This window comes from Bos mutus, chromosome 19, assembly GCF_027580195.1.
Source record: "Bos mutus isolate GX-2022 chromosome 19, NWIPB_WYAK_1.1, whole genome shotgun sequence".
In the NCBI taxonomy this organism is placed as follows: domain Eukaryota; kingdom Metazoa; phylum Chordata; class Mammalia; order Artiodactyla; family Bovidae; genus Bos; species Bos mutus.
The window spans coordinates 59,290,742-59,307,593 of record NC_091635.1 but is presented as its reverse complement, the minus strand read 5'-3'; the positions used below and the strand labels follow the sequence as shown (position 1 = coordinate 59,307,593).

The 16,852-nt window shown below is 37.5% G+C and overlaps 1 non-coding gene across 1 annotated transcript; it reads left to right on the top strand.

Annotated features, from left to right (window-relative positions):
* The first annotated feature begins 381 nt into the window (after positions 1–381).
* TRNAS-GGA (transfer RNA serine (anticodon GGA)) lies at positions 382–453 on the top strand. The gene has a single exon. It is a non-coding gene; the product is annotated as a tRNA-Ser (tRNA).
* Positions 454–16,852: the final 16,399 nt, after the last annotated feature.

Below are 16,852 nucleotides of genomic sequence, written 5' to 3'. Positions count from 1 at the left end.
CCTTCCAAGGAGTAAGCGTTTTTTAATTTCATGGCTGCATGAAATATCATAGCTGCATTAATCTCACCATCTGCAATGATGTGGGAGCCCCCCAAAATAAAGTCTGTCACTGTTTCCACTGTTTCCCCATTTATTTGCCATGAAGTGATGGGACCAGATGCCATGATCTTAGTTTTCTGAATGTTGAGCTTTAAGCCAACTTTTTCATTCTCTTCTTTCACTTTCATCAAGAGGCTTTAGTTCTTCTTCACTTTCTGCCGTAAGGGTGGTGTCATCTGCATATCTGAGGTTATTGATATTTCTCCTGGCAATCTTGATTCCAGCTTGTGCTTCTTCCAGCTCAGCTTTTCTCATGCGATACTCTGCATATGTACTCTGGAGTCCCTGGTGGCTCAGAGGTTAAAGCGTCTGCCTGGAATGCAGGAGACCCAGGTTCGATCTCTGGGTTGGGAAGATCCCCTGGAGAAGGAAAATGGCAACCCACTCCGGTACTCTTGCCTGGAGAGTCCCATGGAGGGAGGCGCCTGGTAGGCTACAGTCCATGGGGTCGCAAAGAGTCGGACACGACTGAGCAACTTTACTTTCTTTCACTTTCACTCTGCATATCAGTTAAATATACAGCCTTGGCCTACTCCTTTCCCTATTTGGAACCAGTCTTTTGTTCCATGTCCAGTTCTGTTTCTTCCTGACCTGCATATAAATTTCTCAATAGGCAGGTCAGATGCCCTGGTATCCCCATCTCTTTAAAAATTTTCTAGAGTTTGTGGTGATGCACAAAGTCAAGGCTTTGGCATAGTCAATAAAGCAGAAATAGATGTTTTTCTGAAACTCTCTCGCTTTTTTGATAATCCAGCAGATGTTGGCAATTTGATCTCTGGTTCCTCTGCCTCTTCTAAAACCAGCTTGTACATATGGAAGTTCACAGTTCATGTACTGTTGAAGCCTGGCTTGGAGAAGTTTGAGCAGTACTTTACTAGCTTGTGAGATGAGTGCATTGTGCAGTAGTTTGAGCATTCTTTGGCATTGTCTTTCTTTGGGATTGGAATGAAAATTGACCTTTTCCAGTCCTGTTGCCCCTGCTGAGTTTTCCAAATTTGATGGCATATTGAGTGCAGCACTTTCATGGCATCATCTTTAAGGATTTTAAATAGCTCAACTGGATATATAAATTCATTTATATAGCTCAGGGTATATAAATGAAAACAAAACCTTGTGTTAGGGAGGATGAAATTTTCTTCTATCCTAATTCTGGCTGGTCTAATTATTAAATTGGCATGAGACCAACTAACAGAAAAAAATTAAAGAATAGCTTAATAACATATATACATGTGCCAGCTACAAATCGGCACTTGCCATTGACCCTTGCCAACTATCCATACAAAGATTAAATCATGTGCTGTTGCAGCTGCTGATTTTCAACAGCCCCTGAAAGGAGTGGAGGATTGGAGAGCAGAAATGAGCCACTCTGTCCTCTGCCTTGTACTGGGCAAGAGTGAACTCTTTAGTCTCCAAATAACTTTTCTTAATATTACATAAAGTTGACTTTCAAAGTTTTCTAACATTGTGTTCCCCTCTTCCTTTCATAGTTTCTGTGCCTTAATACTGGTTGGTTTTCTCAGTGCTTGTCCTAAAGTTTTCGTCCTCTCTTTTTCTAATCCCCAGCCAGAATTGTTCTTTTTACATTACCCTATATATCAATGTATCCCTGGAGAAGGAAATGGCAAACCACTCCAGTATTCTTGCCTGGAAAAATTCTATGGACAGAGGAACCTGGAGGGTTATAGTCCATGGGGTTGAAAAGAGTTGGCCACAACTTAGAGACTGAGAACATATATCAACGTATAACAGTTTGACTATAATTATAATAGTGTATTGTATACTTGACATTTGCTAAAAGTTAGATCTCAAGTTTTATCACAACAAAAATTTTAAAAAGAAAATGGTAACTCTTTAAAGTCATTGAATTATATAGCTTGATTATGATGAATATTTCACAATGTATACATATATCAAATAACTAAATTGAACATATTAAATATGCACAATTTTAATTGGCAACTATACCTCAATAAATCTAAGAAAAAATAAAAATTTGACAAAATTAAGATCAATATATTTTGAGAATTTCTTCAATGGTTCTTTTTAGAAAAAGCTTGATATGTGGATTTTCTATGACCAAAATAATTTCTTTGTATTCAATATAGGTTTGCTGCTGCTGCTGCTACTAAGTCACTTCAGTCATGTCTGACTCTGTGTGACCCCATAGATGGCAGCCCACCAGGCTCCCCCATTCCTGGGATTCTTCAGGCAAAAACACTGGAGTGGGTTGTCATTTTCTTCTCCAATCAATATAGGTTTATTGCATATATTAAGAAAAAAAATTTTACTATCACCTAAAAATGTAAATATTAGTAGTGTTGCATAAAAAGAAAAAAAATAATTCAACTATTCCTTATCACTTTAATATGACCTAGACAGAACTGGTGAAGGAGCTATCCTGACTATACCTGCCTCTAGGCATGGTGAATACCGGCCTAATAAACCGTTTTTCACTAAAACACTGTGGGGGAAAAAAAAAAAAAAAAAAAAGATGATATTGGAAGCTGCTTATTTACCTTTTGTGTTTTCTACACATGCTGATCCATTGTTAAATCAATTAAAGTACTCCCTTTCCCTTTCATTTATGCAATGAGTTTCTGTAAGGTAAGGTTTATCTGAAGCTGATGAACAAAAAAAGACATTATGGATTTTAAGGAATTCTCCCACCGGATACATTATACTAAAATATTTGAAAGTTGCCTTTAATAGTCACTGGAGTTGAATTTCACCTCTGCTTACTGAATTATTTCTATTTCAATGATCTTTATGGTTCCCATATCAAGAATATAAATGCCATATGGAAAATACTTTATTAATGAGAATTTCTTTCTTTTTTTTTTTTTTTCCATGAAATGTGATTGTTTCAGAATCACAGGAGATTTTTCAGGAGGTTTTTAAAACCACCTTGGAAACATTTAGTGCAATTCCATCTATTGGTTATTTGCTAAGTCATCTCTGACTCTTGTGACTCTATGGACTGTACCCTGTCAGGCTCCTCTGTCCATGGCATTCTCCAGACAAAAATACTGGAGTGGGTTGCCATGTCCTTCTCCAGGGATCGGACTTGGATCACTTACATCTACCTGTATTGGCAAGTGGGTTCTTCACCACTAGCACCACCTGTGAAGCCTCTGAATACTTCCTAATACTGTACAAATAAATAAAATCAAAATGGATTAAAGACTTAAATATTAGGCCAAAAACTATAGAGGAAAACATAGGCAGTACATTTATTGACATAAATCTCAGCATGATTCTCTCTGACTCACCTCCTAGATTAATAGAAATAAAACACAAATAAGCAAATGGGACCTAACAAAACTTGAAAGTTTTCCACAGCAAAGGAAATGATAAACAAAAGGAAAGCACAGTCCTCAGAATGGAATACAATAATAGCAAATAAAACAACTGGCAAAGGATTAATTTCCAAATGTACAAGCAGCTCATGTAACGCAATACCAGAAAAACATACAAATCAATAAAAAAGTGGGCAGATCAAACAAACAATATATATGGCCAATAAACACATGAAAAGATGTTTCAATATCATTCACTATTAGACAAATGCAAAATTACAGTGAGGTATCACCTCACACCAATCAGAATGGCCATCATCTAAAAATCTACAAACAATAAAAGCTAGAGAGGATGTGAAGAAAAGGGAACCCTCTTACACTGTTAGTGGAAATGTAAACTGATACAAGCATTGTGGAAAATAGTATGGATATACCTTTAGAAACTGGGAATAAATCTACCACCTGATTCAACAATTCCACTACTGGCCATATACCCTGAGAAAACCACAATTCTAAAAGACACATGCACCCCAGTGTTCATTGTAGCAATGTTTACAATAACCAGGACATGGAAGCAATCTTAATGTCCATTGACAGAAGAATGGATAAAAATGTTTTGGTACATTTATACAATTAAATATTACTCAGACACAGAAAGGAACAAATATGAGTCAGTTATAGTGAGGTGGATGAACCTAGAACCTCTTATACAGAGTGAAGTAAATCAGTGTCACAGAAATTAAACCAAAGTAGTCTCTGAAGTAGGCTTCAGAGACAAGACAATAGAGCAGGCCTCTGACCTTGCTTCTAACCTGCATGGACATTGCCCTGACTATGTGCCTGAGAATGCACCTATTGTTACTAGTAAGCCAGGGACACTATAGATAAGAGTGGGTGGATCTTGGAACTGATGAGCCCCTGGAGGGCATCTGGCCAATATCTGGGACTTAACAACATTCCAAGACTTTCAGTACGAAGCAAGATTGTAAAAAAATATTAGCCTAAAATTAGAGGTGCTTGCAAACTGATGATGATACCAGTTTGTGGCCCAGAATTGTAAGTAGGAACCCCCAAAACTGAAATTTGCAGTCTCACTAATGAAGTGGACACACTGCACAGGACCTTTTCCCAAATGGGACTCCAGATTGCTGCCACACGGGATTTCCCAGAGTCGTCTGTGTCTGGATGTCAGTCAGCCTGATTAGGTGATGTATGTGCTGTTACTATCCTTTATGCTTTCTGTTTCTCTTTAAATGATTGTATATTGAAAGTAAGTTAAATAATTCTTTATTAAAATATTGAAATTATTTATTTGGGTGTAATGAGTGGTTTCTTTTGTTAAAGAATCTTTCAAACCTAAGACAAAAGTTAAAACTTCCAACAAAACAGACAGAAAGAGAAAAACAAGTATTGCATATTAATGCATATATATGGGATCTAGTAAAATTGTACTGCTGAACTTAGTAGACAATGATCCTGTGGATACAGTGGGGGAAGGTGAGAATGGGATGAATTGAGATTATAACATTGACATATATACACTATCATGTGTAAAACAGATAGTGGGAAGTTGTTAAACAACACAGAGAGCTCAGGCTGGTGCTCTGTGATGACCTATATGGGTGAGATGAGGGAGGGGAGGGAGGCTCAGAAAGGAAGGGATATATATATATATATGTATATATTTACAACTGATTAACTTCCTTGTATGATAGAAACCAACATGAAATTGTGAAAAAATTTTCCAGCAATTAAAACATAAATAAAATGTAAATTAAAAGATAATTTGAGGGGCTTGTTTAATTAAAAGTTAATAGGTGTGCAATTATATGTTTTGGGGATGAATGTACTTCATTACCCATTTGTTTGTGGACTATAACATATATGCTTAAATGCTTACACATGGATAAATTATATCCCTTTGGTAATATTGTTTATCCTTCCAAAAATGATGACCAAGCTCTCCTGGAATGTTCATGCCTTAAAGATGGTGAGCTTTCGAGATGTAACTGAAGGGCTTAGCAGTTTTCAAATCAAGTAAGTATATCTGTCAGAGTAAGCTCACCTCCTGCATTGACATGTTTTTCTAAGACTTACCTGGCCATTTTGTGCATTATAACATAGGTAAACATATAGGCCAACCAATATAAATTAATTGCTCATCATAACATTTAGACAGATAAGGTTGTGATAGAAGAAAACAAGTTCTTGCTAAGCAATATAACTGGAAGAGAGTTGCTGCTAAGTTGCTGAAACTTAGCAAATTGCCACTTAGGTCATTGGAGCATAAATAGCTTTGTGACTGTTCCAGTGAGTGTCAGACAATTGCCACCTGAGTTCTTCTGACAAAACTAAAATAGACTGTCAAAGCTTTCCCTTTCACCCTCAAACTAGAACAGTGTTATTTCAGAGTGAGAAAACATACACATATTACATAATAGCTTGGAAAAATATCTGCTTTGGGAAATGGAGAATAGCCGATATTTTAAAGGGTGGCAAACTTAGGATACTTCTGAATAAAACAGTTTAGGTAACTTCTTTGGAAGATTCCTGCTCTTGCACAGCCAAAAGACTGACATTTTGTACCAAGCTTCTATTTTACTTACCATCACTGAGCACATTAACTCTTAACTTTTGAACTGCATAACTCTTCAACAAATTTCCCCACTTGGAGTCTATCTTGTAATTTCCAGGTGATGACTCTCTTTGCTCTTTATGGGTAAAGAAAATGACACTTCTAATGAGTATACTTGTATCATGTCTTGTAGGATCTGACTCCCAATTTCCTGACACTTCACATGCACTTCAACATAAGAATTCAGTTGTGTTAGATGGTTCTAGGGAAAGCTCTATTTGGTGAATCACTATATATATATATATTTTTTTTTTTCAGTGTCATTTTTCTGGCTTTAAGTTGAAGAAATATCTACCACAAAGAAATTACACTGAAACAGGTAACTGCCAATAAGGCCTCAGTATCAGTTACCTCAAATCCAGATGCCTTGGCCTGGATGTCATTTCCTTTTTTCCCCACTCTTATCATCTGACTCAGTTTTTTAGTCCTTTTACTTCATTGTATCATGTTTTTATGCTTGAAATAACATATTTCCTTAGCCCAATTCAATTTCAATGTGACAAATATTTTGAATGGACTTTCAGTAAAATATGAATCTATCTTGCCCTTTGCTAATTAATTGCATGTCTTTTACTCAAAATCTCACTCAAGTCTCATTTCTTCCATGAAATTTCCTTACATGGAACCTAATTGTTTTCTAAGTATTCACTCTGTAATTATCTCCCCACTGCTTCATACTCCAAGTGAAGTCTGAATTTTTCTTCTTCTTTTCCATTGTCAAATCAGAGAAGGTTGAGTGGAGGATATAGACATTAGTTGAGGCCTTATATCCTCCACTCTACCTTCTCTGATTCAATGTTCATTTTTTTCTTCTGATATCCTTTTATATTTTTCTTAAGATGTATTTACTCATTGGCTATTATATGCATATTTCTATTTCCTTTAGAATAACTATAACTCATAGCCTATAATGGAGAAGGAAATGGCAATCCACTCCAGTATTCTTGCCTGGAGAATCCCAGGGACAGAGGAGCCTGGTGAGCTGCCATCCATGGGGTCACACAGAGTCGAACACAACTGAAGCGACAGGATAACCTATAAAAAGACAAAAAGAAAGTGCACAAAACAGACCAACTAATTAACTAATGAGGAAGAGTAAGAAATAAAAGAGGGGAAAAAAAAAAAAAGGTAAGAGAAAGGGACCCAATCTGTGGAGACCTCAGAAATGAAAACCACCATATGAGCAACAACCTTCTTTGAACCTCAATATTAGTTCTGTCACTTCAAACTTATATATGAGGAAATGAAAATGGTATTATGTGATTTTTTAGACAAAGCCCAAGTTAAATGTACATTAAGAACTGTTCAGAGTCATTAAGATCTTAAATTTCAAATCAATTTGACATTTTCACTATTGCATGTTTCCTATACAAGTAATTTTATAGATTAATTCTTGCTATTTTTGTGTCTGTGGGCTGCCTTTTAGAGGATCATTTGCAATATTTGAATAAGATATGAAGTGGAAGCTATGATACTATTTTTCTAGGCTGAAAACATTAATATTTGTATTTAATTTAGCTTCTGCCACTAAGTGAAACAGGAGGGAAGGGAACAGTGAAACCTTTGAAAGAATGACATAGCAGGACACACATAGCCTGGGACAAAATAAACTGTTTAGATAAAAAACGTCCAAGAAAGTGTTCTAGTTTCATCCTTTTACAAGTGGTTGACCAGATTTCCCAGCACCACTTGTTAAAGAGATTGTCTTTAATCCATTGTATATTCTTGCCTCCTTTGTCAAAGATAAGGTGTTCATATGTGCGTGGATTTATCTCTGGGCTTTCTATTTTGTTCCATTGATCTATATTTCTGTCTTTGTGCCAGTACCATACTGTCTTGATAACTGTGGCTTTGTAGTAGAGCCTGAAGTCAGGTAGGTTGATTCCTCCAGTTCCATTCTTCTTTCTCAAGATCACTTTGGCTATTCGAGTACAGCCACTATGGAGAACAGTGTGGAGATTCCTTAAAAAACTGGAAATAGAACTGCCTTATGATCCAGCAATCCCACTGCTGGGCATACACACTGAGGAAACCAGAAGGGAAAGAGACACGTGTACCCCAATGTTCATCGCAGCACTGTTTATAATAGCCAGGACATGGAAGCAACCTAGATGTCCATCAGCAGATGAATGGATAAGAAAACCGTGGTACATATACACAATGGAGTATTACTCAGCTATTCAAAAGAATACATTTGAATCAGTTCTAATGAGGTGGATGAAACTGGAGCCTATTATACAGAGTGAAGTAAGCCAGAAGGAAAAACACCAATACAGTATACTAACGCATATATATGGAATTTAGAAAGATGATAACAATAACCCTGTGTACGAGACAGCAAAAGAGACACTGATGTATAGAACAATAGCCAGGACATGGAAGCAACCTAGATGTCCATCAGCAGATGAATGGATAAGAAAGCTGTGGTACATATACACAATGGAGTATTACTCAGCCATTAAAAAGAATACATTTGAATCAGTTCTAATGAGGTGGATGAAACTGGAGCCTATTATACAGAGTGAAGTAAGCCAGAAGGAAAAACACCAATACAGTATACTAACGCATATATATGGAATTTAGAAAGATGATAACAATAACCCTGTGTACGAGACAGCAAAAGAGACACTGATGTATAGAACAATAGCCAGGACATGGAAGCAACCTAGATGTCCATCAGCAGATGAATGGATAAGAAAGCTGTGGTACATATACACAATGGAGTATTACTCAGCCATTAAAAAGAATACATTTGAATCAGTTCTAATGAGGTGGATGAAACTGGAGCCTATTATACAGAGTGAAGTAAGCCAGAAGGAAAAACACCAATACAGTATACTAACGCATATATATGGAATTTAGAAAGATGGTAACAATAACCCTGTGTACGAGACAGCAAAAGAGACAGTGATGTATAGAACAGTCTTATGGACTCTGAGGGAGAGGGAGAGGGTGGGAAGATTTGGGAGAATAGCATTGAAACATGTAAAATATCATGTATGAAACGAGATGCCAGTCCAGGTTTGATGCATGATACTGGATGCTTGGGGCTAGTGCACTGGGACGACCCAGAGGGATGGTATTGGGAGGGAGGAGGGAGGAGGGAGGAGGGTTCAGGATGGGGAACACATGTATACCTGTGGTGGATTCATTTTGATATTTGGCAAAACTAATACAATTATGTAAAGTTTAAAAATAAAATAAAATTAAAAAAAAATAAAAGAACAGTCTTATGGACTCTGTGGGAGAGGGAGAGGGTGGGGAGATTTGGGAGAATAGCATTGAAACATGTAAAATATCATGTATGAAACGAGATGCCAGTCCAGGTTCGATGCATGATACTGGATGCTTGGGGCTAGTGCACTGGGACGACCCAGAGGGATGGTATGGGGAGGGAGGAGGGTTCAGGATGGGGAACACATGTATACCTGTGATGGATTCATTTTGATATTTGGCAAAACTAATACAATTATGTAAAGTTTTAAAAATAAAATAAAATTTAAAAAATAAAATATAAAAAAAAAATAAAATAAAATGGTCCAAGATGGCAAGCAAGTCAACTTGACTAGAACTTGATCTTTGATATAAGCTCATTGTAACAAATCAGCAAGCTAATTGACACACCCAGATGTCCCATGACAGTTTCAAGATCAAGCATCAAAGACCAAAGAGTGGGCAGTGGCCCAACCACTGGAAATCCCAACTCCTTCCCGAAAATGGTCAAACTGTCTCTGGAGTGTGTTTCTCTCTGAATATATCCAGTTCTTACCTATCACTTTGTCTTTCACTGAATTCCTTATGTAATGAGACATCAAGAATGTAAGCTTCATTTGGTCTTGAAACCAGGCCTGCGATCTTACTTGGAAGATCGTGGGTTTTGGCTGGATTCAAGTTCCAGCCACATGGGTTCAAGTCCCAAGCAGGGTTTGGCTGGCTTCCAGTCCCAGCCGTGTGGATTTGAGTCCCAAACTAGGTTTTGACTGGATTTGAGATCTGGCACATGTGTTCAAGTCCCAACCTCAGGTAAATGGTTTCATAAACAACTCTCATAATATGAAATACTTCTTAAAGTTTAAGTTTATTACACCTATATACATTTCACTGGTCAGCAACTACATTTCAGTTACACCTTCCTAGTGTCATTATGTTATTTTTCAATAATCAATCATTATATTTTAAAATGGATGAATATTCTTTATTTGATGAAGCAAATAAATATGTTTAGGGGCTTTCCTGTTGTCTCCGTGGTGAAGAATCTGCTTACAAATGCAAGAGACATGTGTTTGATCCGTGGTCCTGAAAGATCTCACTTGCTGCAGAGCAACTAAGCCAGTGAGCCGCAACTACTGAGACTGTGCTCTAGAGCCTGGGAGCTGCAACAACTGAAACCATGTGCCACAGCTACTGAAGCCCACGCCCCTTAGAGACCATGCTCTGCAACAAGAGAAACCACAGCAATGAGAAGCCCATGCACCACAACTAGGGAGACATTCCAAGAGAAATGCAACAAGAGAAAAAGCCTATGCAGCAACAGACAAAAAATAAAATTGTTGCAGGAAGGGGGACCCCTTCCAGGGCTAGAGAGTGGACTCTTATCTTACACTCAGATTGGTGATGGGATTAGTTTCTGGGTTCTCTTTGGCCAATCATTCTGACTCAGGGTCCTTTCTGGTGGCACATGCATTGCTCAACCAAGATGGATACTAGAGAGAAGGACTCTGGGATGTTGTCTGTCATGTGGTGTCTCCTTTTGCCCTTTCCTGAACTCTTCTGATTGGTGGTGGCTTATTAGTTCCATGTTCCTTACTAGGACCTCCTGTTGTAAAATATAATCACACAAATGGTTACTATGATGCCTGGCCCCATTGGGCAGTTTCAGTCAGTGGGCTTCCACTAACAGAAATATTTTAAAATATTTTCATTATTAAAAAACAAAAAAAAGAAAGAAAGAAAGAAAGAATTCCAGGGATAAAAAATGTAATTAACTGGAAACTCCTTGGTGGTCCACAGTTTAAAATTCTGCATTTCAATACAGGTGATGTGGGTTCAATCCCTGGTCAGGGAACTGAGGTCCCACATACCTCAAAGCAACTAAGCCAAAGTGCCATAACTATAGAACCCACATGCTACAACTAGAGAATCCATACACCACAATGAAATGTGCTGCATGATGAAATGAAGATCCAGACCCAGCCAAATAAATAAATAAAAATTTTTAAAAACTTAATCAGTTAAGCTGACATTTATTAAGTTCTTGGCCTGATCAAACATAGTTGCTGTCAGTTTCACAAAAGGAGGAAAAATCAGATATGTTTGAAACTGCCCAGAGAGTGGCATTATTAACATTTTCTCTTTGTTTTCTTTGCAACTTATGCTCAAAATGCTAAAAAAGAAAACAACAACAAAAAAAGGAAAATGTTCTTATTATAGGTTTGTAGAGGGTGTATAATTGTGTGCTTGATAAGTAATGGATCTTTGTTGCTGTGTGGCTTTTTCTTAGATTAGAACCTTACAGTATCCTACCGAGATATTACAGTCCTTCATTTATTATTGATTACAGTGTTTGAAGAGCATAACAAAGTATGATATTCTGCTTTTTTAACATTATATTAAATAAAACTGAGTACTGGGTTATACATTTCTACAAATTGATGAATTTGTTAAATCTATTTTTCAGGCTACATTTATTATCTTTTACTAGTTTTACTTTTGGTGCTGAAATATTACATAAAAATAATTTTATTACATTCTATTGTGAGGATCTAAGGGGACTGATTTATAGGCAGTTGCTCCCAAATCTTAAACAAGTTCATCTCTTACCTTTAAAATAGAATGAATCCAAAAATAAAATAAAATTATTCATCTACCTGGAGCTGGGAAAAAGATCAGATTATTTCAATATCAAAGTATAAAAGAGAAAGACCCAATATCTAATTTCAGAAACTTTATTGCATAAAAAAGCCACCCCTTAAACTTAGTAACTTAAAACAATAGCATTTCTCTTCTCAGGAATAAGGGGAGCCTTGATGGAGACTGCTTATTCCTAATTCATTTAGCATCAGCTGCGGTGACTTGAAAGTTAGAAGCTAGAATCAATGGCTGGTGCTTGGGCTGTGAAGACTCATTTGGGGATGAGGGATCTGAGAATTCTGGGATTTCTCTTTATATGTTTATGTGATATTTCCACATGGTGTCTCCAGCATAGTAGCTGCAGGATAGCAGGATTTCTTACACGCAGGCTCAGGGTGCATATCCCAAGAGAGAAATAATCAGGAAAAAGTGCTGTTGATTTTTATGACCTGGGCATTTTTGCCTTATTCTTTTTTTATTAAAAAAAAATTCATTGAAACAACTCAATATTCAGTGGTAGAGGGATTAGAACCTGCTTACTGATGATAGGAGCTCAAAGGATTTCAGACATATTTAAAATCACACTAATGTCTAAATTTTCTAAGTAAATGCTAATATTATGAAGGTACATTTAGCAAGGTATAATATTCCAGTATTTTCTGGACTCTTTAAAGCAATTTTCTTCAAAGTTAAGTCACTTCTTCACAACATTCATAATGTTGTTCTAAATCCCCACAATACTTCCATTTTTACTATTTACCATGTCTTACTCCACTCATCCAGTTTTTGTATAAATGTAATTATTTTAAAGGTGATTTGAATTTTATACTGTGTCCATTTTGGGGCTTCCCACGTGGCTTTAGTTGTAAAGAACCCACTTGCCAATACAAGAGACATAAGAGACACAGGTTCAATCACTGGGTCGGGAAGATGCCCTGGAGAAAGGCATGGCACCAACTCCAGTATTCTTGTCTGGTGAATCCCATGGACAGAGCAGTCTGATGGGCTCCAGTCCATAGGATTGCAAACAGTCAGACACTACTGAAGTGACTTAGCAAAATGCATGTGTCTGTTTTAGAAGGAGACACCAAAACCAAATTAATTGTGCAGCAGACATATGGGCAAACTTCTAGAAAATTAAAGGATACAGAGAATGACAAAAGATCTTTTAGACCATGATGCAGGTCTGACACATGAGAAAGGAGAAGGGGAAGGACATATTGGACAGGAAGAAACGCATAGTATAACACAGGTCAAATAAATATTTAACCAAGCCAATAAGGCAATCAGGAGTATCAGTTACTTTAAAACAAAAACGAAAAATGAAAATGTGCATCTAACATACAATCTAGCAATTTAATTCTGGGGCATTTATCCAAAAGAAATAATGATTTACGTTTATCCAGAAGCCTATACACAGTAGCAGTTTTATTCACAATAGCCCCAAACTGGGAACAATACAGTTGTTTTTCAGCAGGTGAATCATTAAAAAAAAAAATTGTGCTACATTCATACCACACACATATAAAGAAAATACTCAGCCAACTTAAGAAAAAAATGAATGCACAACAGAAACTTTAATGATTCTCTGGAAAATTATTACGAATGAAAAACAAAGTCATATGACTCATTTACATTACATATGATTCATTTGCATGGCATTCTTGAGATGACAATATTATAGGAATGAAAACATAGTTGTGGTTGCCAGGAGATAATGAGGGAGGTGGAAGGTGAAAGGATAGTTCAGTTCAGTTCAGTCCCTCAGTCGTGTCCAACTCTTTGCGACCCCATGAATTGCAGCATGCCAGGCCTCCCTGTCCATCACCAACTCCCGGAGTTCACTCAAACTCATGTCCATCTAGTCGGTGATGCCATCCAGCCATCTCACCCTCTGTCGTACCCTTCTCCTCTTGCCCCCAACCCCTCCCAGCATCAGGGTCTTTTCCAATGAGTCATCTTTTCCAACGAGTCAACTCTTCGCATGAGGTGGCCAAAGTATTGGAGTTTCAGCTTCAGCATCAGTCCTTCCAATGAACACCCAGGACTGATCTCCTTTAGGATGGACTGGTTGGATCTCCTTGCAGTCCAAGGGACTCTCAAGAGTCTTCTCCAACACCACAGTTCAAAAGCATCAATTCTTCAGCATTCAGCTTTCTTCACAGTCCAACTCTCACATCTATACAGAAAACTAAGATCATGGCATCTGGTCCCATCAATTCATGGGAAATAGATGGGGAAACAGTAGAAACAGTGTCAGACTTTATTTTTGGGGGCTCCAAATTCACTGCAGATGGTGATTGCAGCCATGAAATTAAAAGACGCTCACTCCTTGGAAGGAAAGTTTTGACGGGTATGGCTATAAACGATGATATTAGTGATGCCTTTGGTGATAGAAATGTTCTACACATTGACTATATCAATGTCAGGACACTACTTATAATATTGCAACATAGTTTTACAAAATGATAGCATATGAGAAACTGAGTGAAATACACACAAAATCTATTACTTCTTATAACTGAATCTATTGGTCTTGTGGTTAGTCATTAAGTCATATCTGCACGAACTGTAGCACACCAGGTTTCCCTGACCTTCACTATCTCCTGGAGTTCACTTAAACTCATGTCCATTGTGTTGGTGATGGCATGCAATCACCTGATGATCTGTCACCCTCTTCTCCTCTTGTCCTGAATCTTTCCCAGCATCGGGTTTTCTTTTTTCTTTTTTTCTTTTAGGCAATTCATTTTAATTGGAGGATAATTTCTTTACAATATTGTGGTGATTTTTGCCATATATCAACATGAATCACTCATAGGTGCACATGTGTCTCCCCATCCTGAAACCCTCTTTAACCTCCCTCTCCACACCATCCCTCTGGGTTATCCCAGAACACCGGCTTTGAGTGCTCTGCTTCACGCATTGAACTTGCACTGGTCATCTGTTTTATATATGGTTGTATACATGTTTCAATGCTGTTCCTCAAATCATCCCACCCTCACCTTTTTCCATATGGCCCAAAAGTCTGTTCTTTATATCTGTGTCTCTTTTGCTGTCTTACATATAGGATTGCCATTACTGTCTTTCTAAATTCCATATAAATGTGTTAATATGCTGCATTGCTGTTTCTCTTTCTGACTTACTTCACTCTGTATAATAGGTTCCACTTTCATCCACCTCATTACAACTAATTCAAATGCGTTTTTTTTTTTATAGCTGAGTAATATTCCATTGTGTATATGTACCACCATTTCCTTATCCATTCATCTGCCAGTGGACATTTAAGTTGCTTCCATGTTCTAGCTATGGCAGACAGTGCTGCAATGAACATTGGGATACATGTGTCTCTTTCAATTCTGGTTTCCTCAGGGAGTATGCCCAGAAGTTGGATTGCTGGGTTGTATGGCAGTTCTATTCCCAGTTTTTTTAAGGAATCTCCATATGTTCTCCATAGTGGCTGTACTAGTTTGCCTCCCCACCATCAGTGTAAGAGGGTTCCCTTTTCTCCACACCCTCTCCAGTATTTATTGTTTGTAGATTTTTTATGATGGCCATTCTGATGGGCATGAGATGATACCACATTGTGGTTTCGATTTGCATTTCTCTGATAATGACTGATGTTGAGCATTATTTCATGTGTTTTTTAGCCATTTGCATGCCTTCTTTGGAGAAATGTCTGTTTAGTTCTATGGCCTACTTTTTGATCAGGTTGTTCGTTTATCTGGTATTGAGCTGCAGGAGCCGCTTGTATATTTTGGGGGCTAATTATTTGTCAAATGTTTTGTTTGCTAGTATTTTTCTCATTCTGAAGGCTGTCTTTTCACTTTGCTTATAGTTCTTTTCATTGTACAAAACTTTTTTTTTAAGTTTAATAAGGTCCCATTTGTTTATTTTTATTTTCAAGTGGCCAAAGTATTGGTGCTTCAGTTTCAGTAACAGTCCTTTCAATGAATATTTAGGGTTGATCTCTTTTAGGATTGACTACTTTGATTTCCTTGCTGTCTAAGAGACTCTCGAGTCTTCAACAGCACCACAGTTAGAAAACATCAATTCTTTGGTGCTTAGCCTTCTTTATGGTTCAACTCTCACATCTGCAAATGACTACTGAAAATACCATAGATTTAATTATATGGATTTTTTTTTTGGCAAAGTGATGTCTCTGCTTTCTAATACACTGTCCAGGTTTATCATAGCTTCCCTTCCAAGAGCAAATGTCTTTTAACTTTGTGGTCACCATCCACAGTGATTTTGGTGTTCCAACCCCCCAAAAAATTAATAACTAAAATCTGTTATTGTTGCCACTTTTCCCCCATTTATTGGCCCTGAAGTGAAGGAACTGGATCTCATGATCTTAGTTTCTCGAATGTTGAAGTTTAAGCCAGCTTTTTCATTCCTTTCACCCTTATCAAGAAGCTCTTTAGTTCCATTCAGTTCAGTCCCTCAGTTGTGTATGACCCTTTGTGACCCCATGGAATACAGCACGCCAGGCCTCCCTGTCCATCACCAACACCCAGGGTTTACCCAAATGCATTTCCATTGAGTCAGTGATGTTATCCAATCATCTCAACCCCTGTCATCCCCTTCTCCTCCTACCTTCAATCTTTCCTAGTATCAGGGTCTTTTCAAATAAGTCAGTTCTTCGCATCAGGTGGCTCAAGCACTGAAGTTTCAGCTTCAACATCAATCCTTCCAATTAACACTTAGGCCTGATATTCATTAGGATCGACTGGTTGGATCTCCTTGAAGTTGAAAGGACTCTCAAAAGTCTTCTCAAACACCACAGTTTAAATACAACAGTTCTTCAGTGCTCAGCTTCCTTTAAAATCCAACTCTCATATCCATACATGACTACTGGAAAAACCATAGCTTTGACTAAACAGACTTTTGCTGGCAAAATAACGTCTCTGCTTTTTAATGTTCTATCTAGGTTGGTAATAATGGTCTTTCCAAGGAATAAGCGTCTTTTAATTTC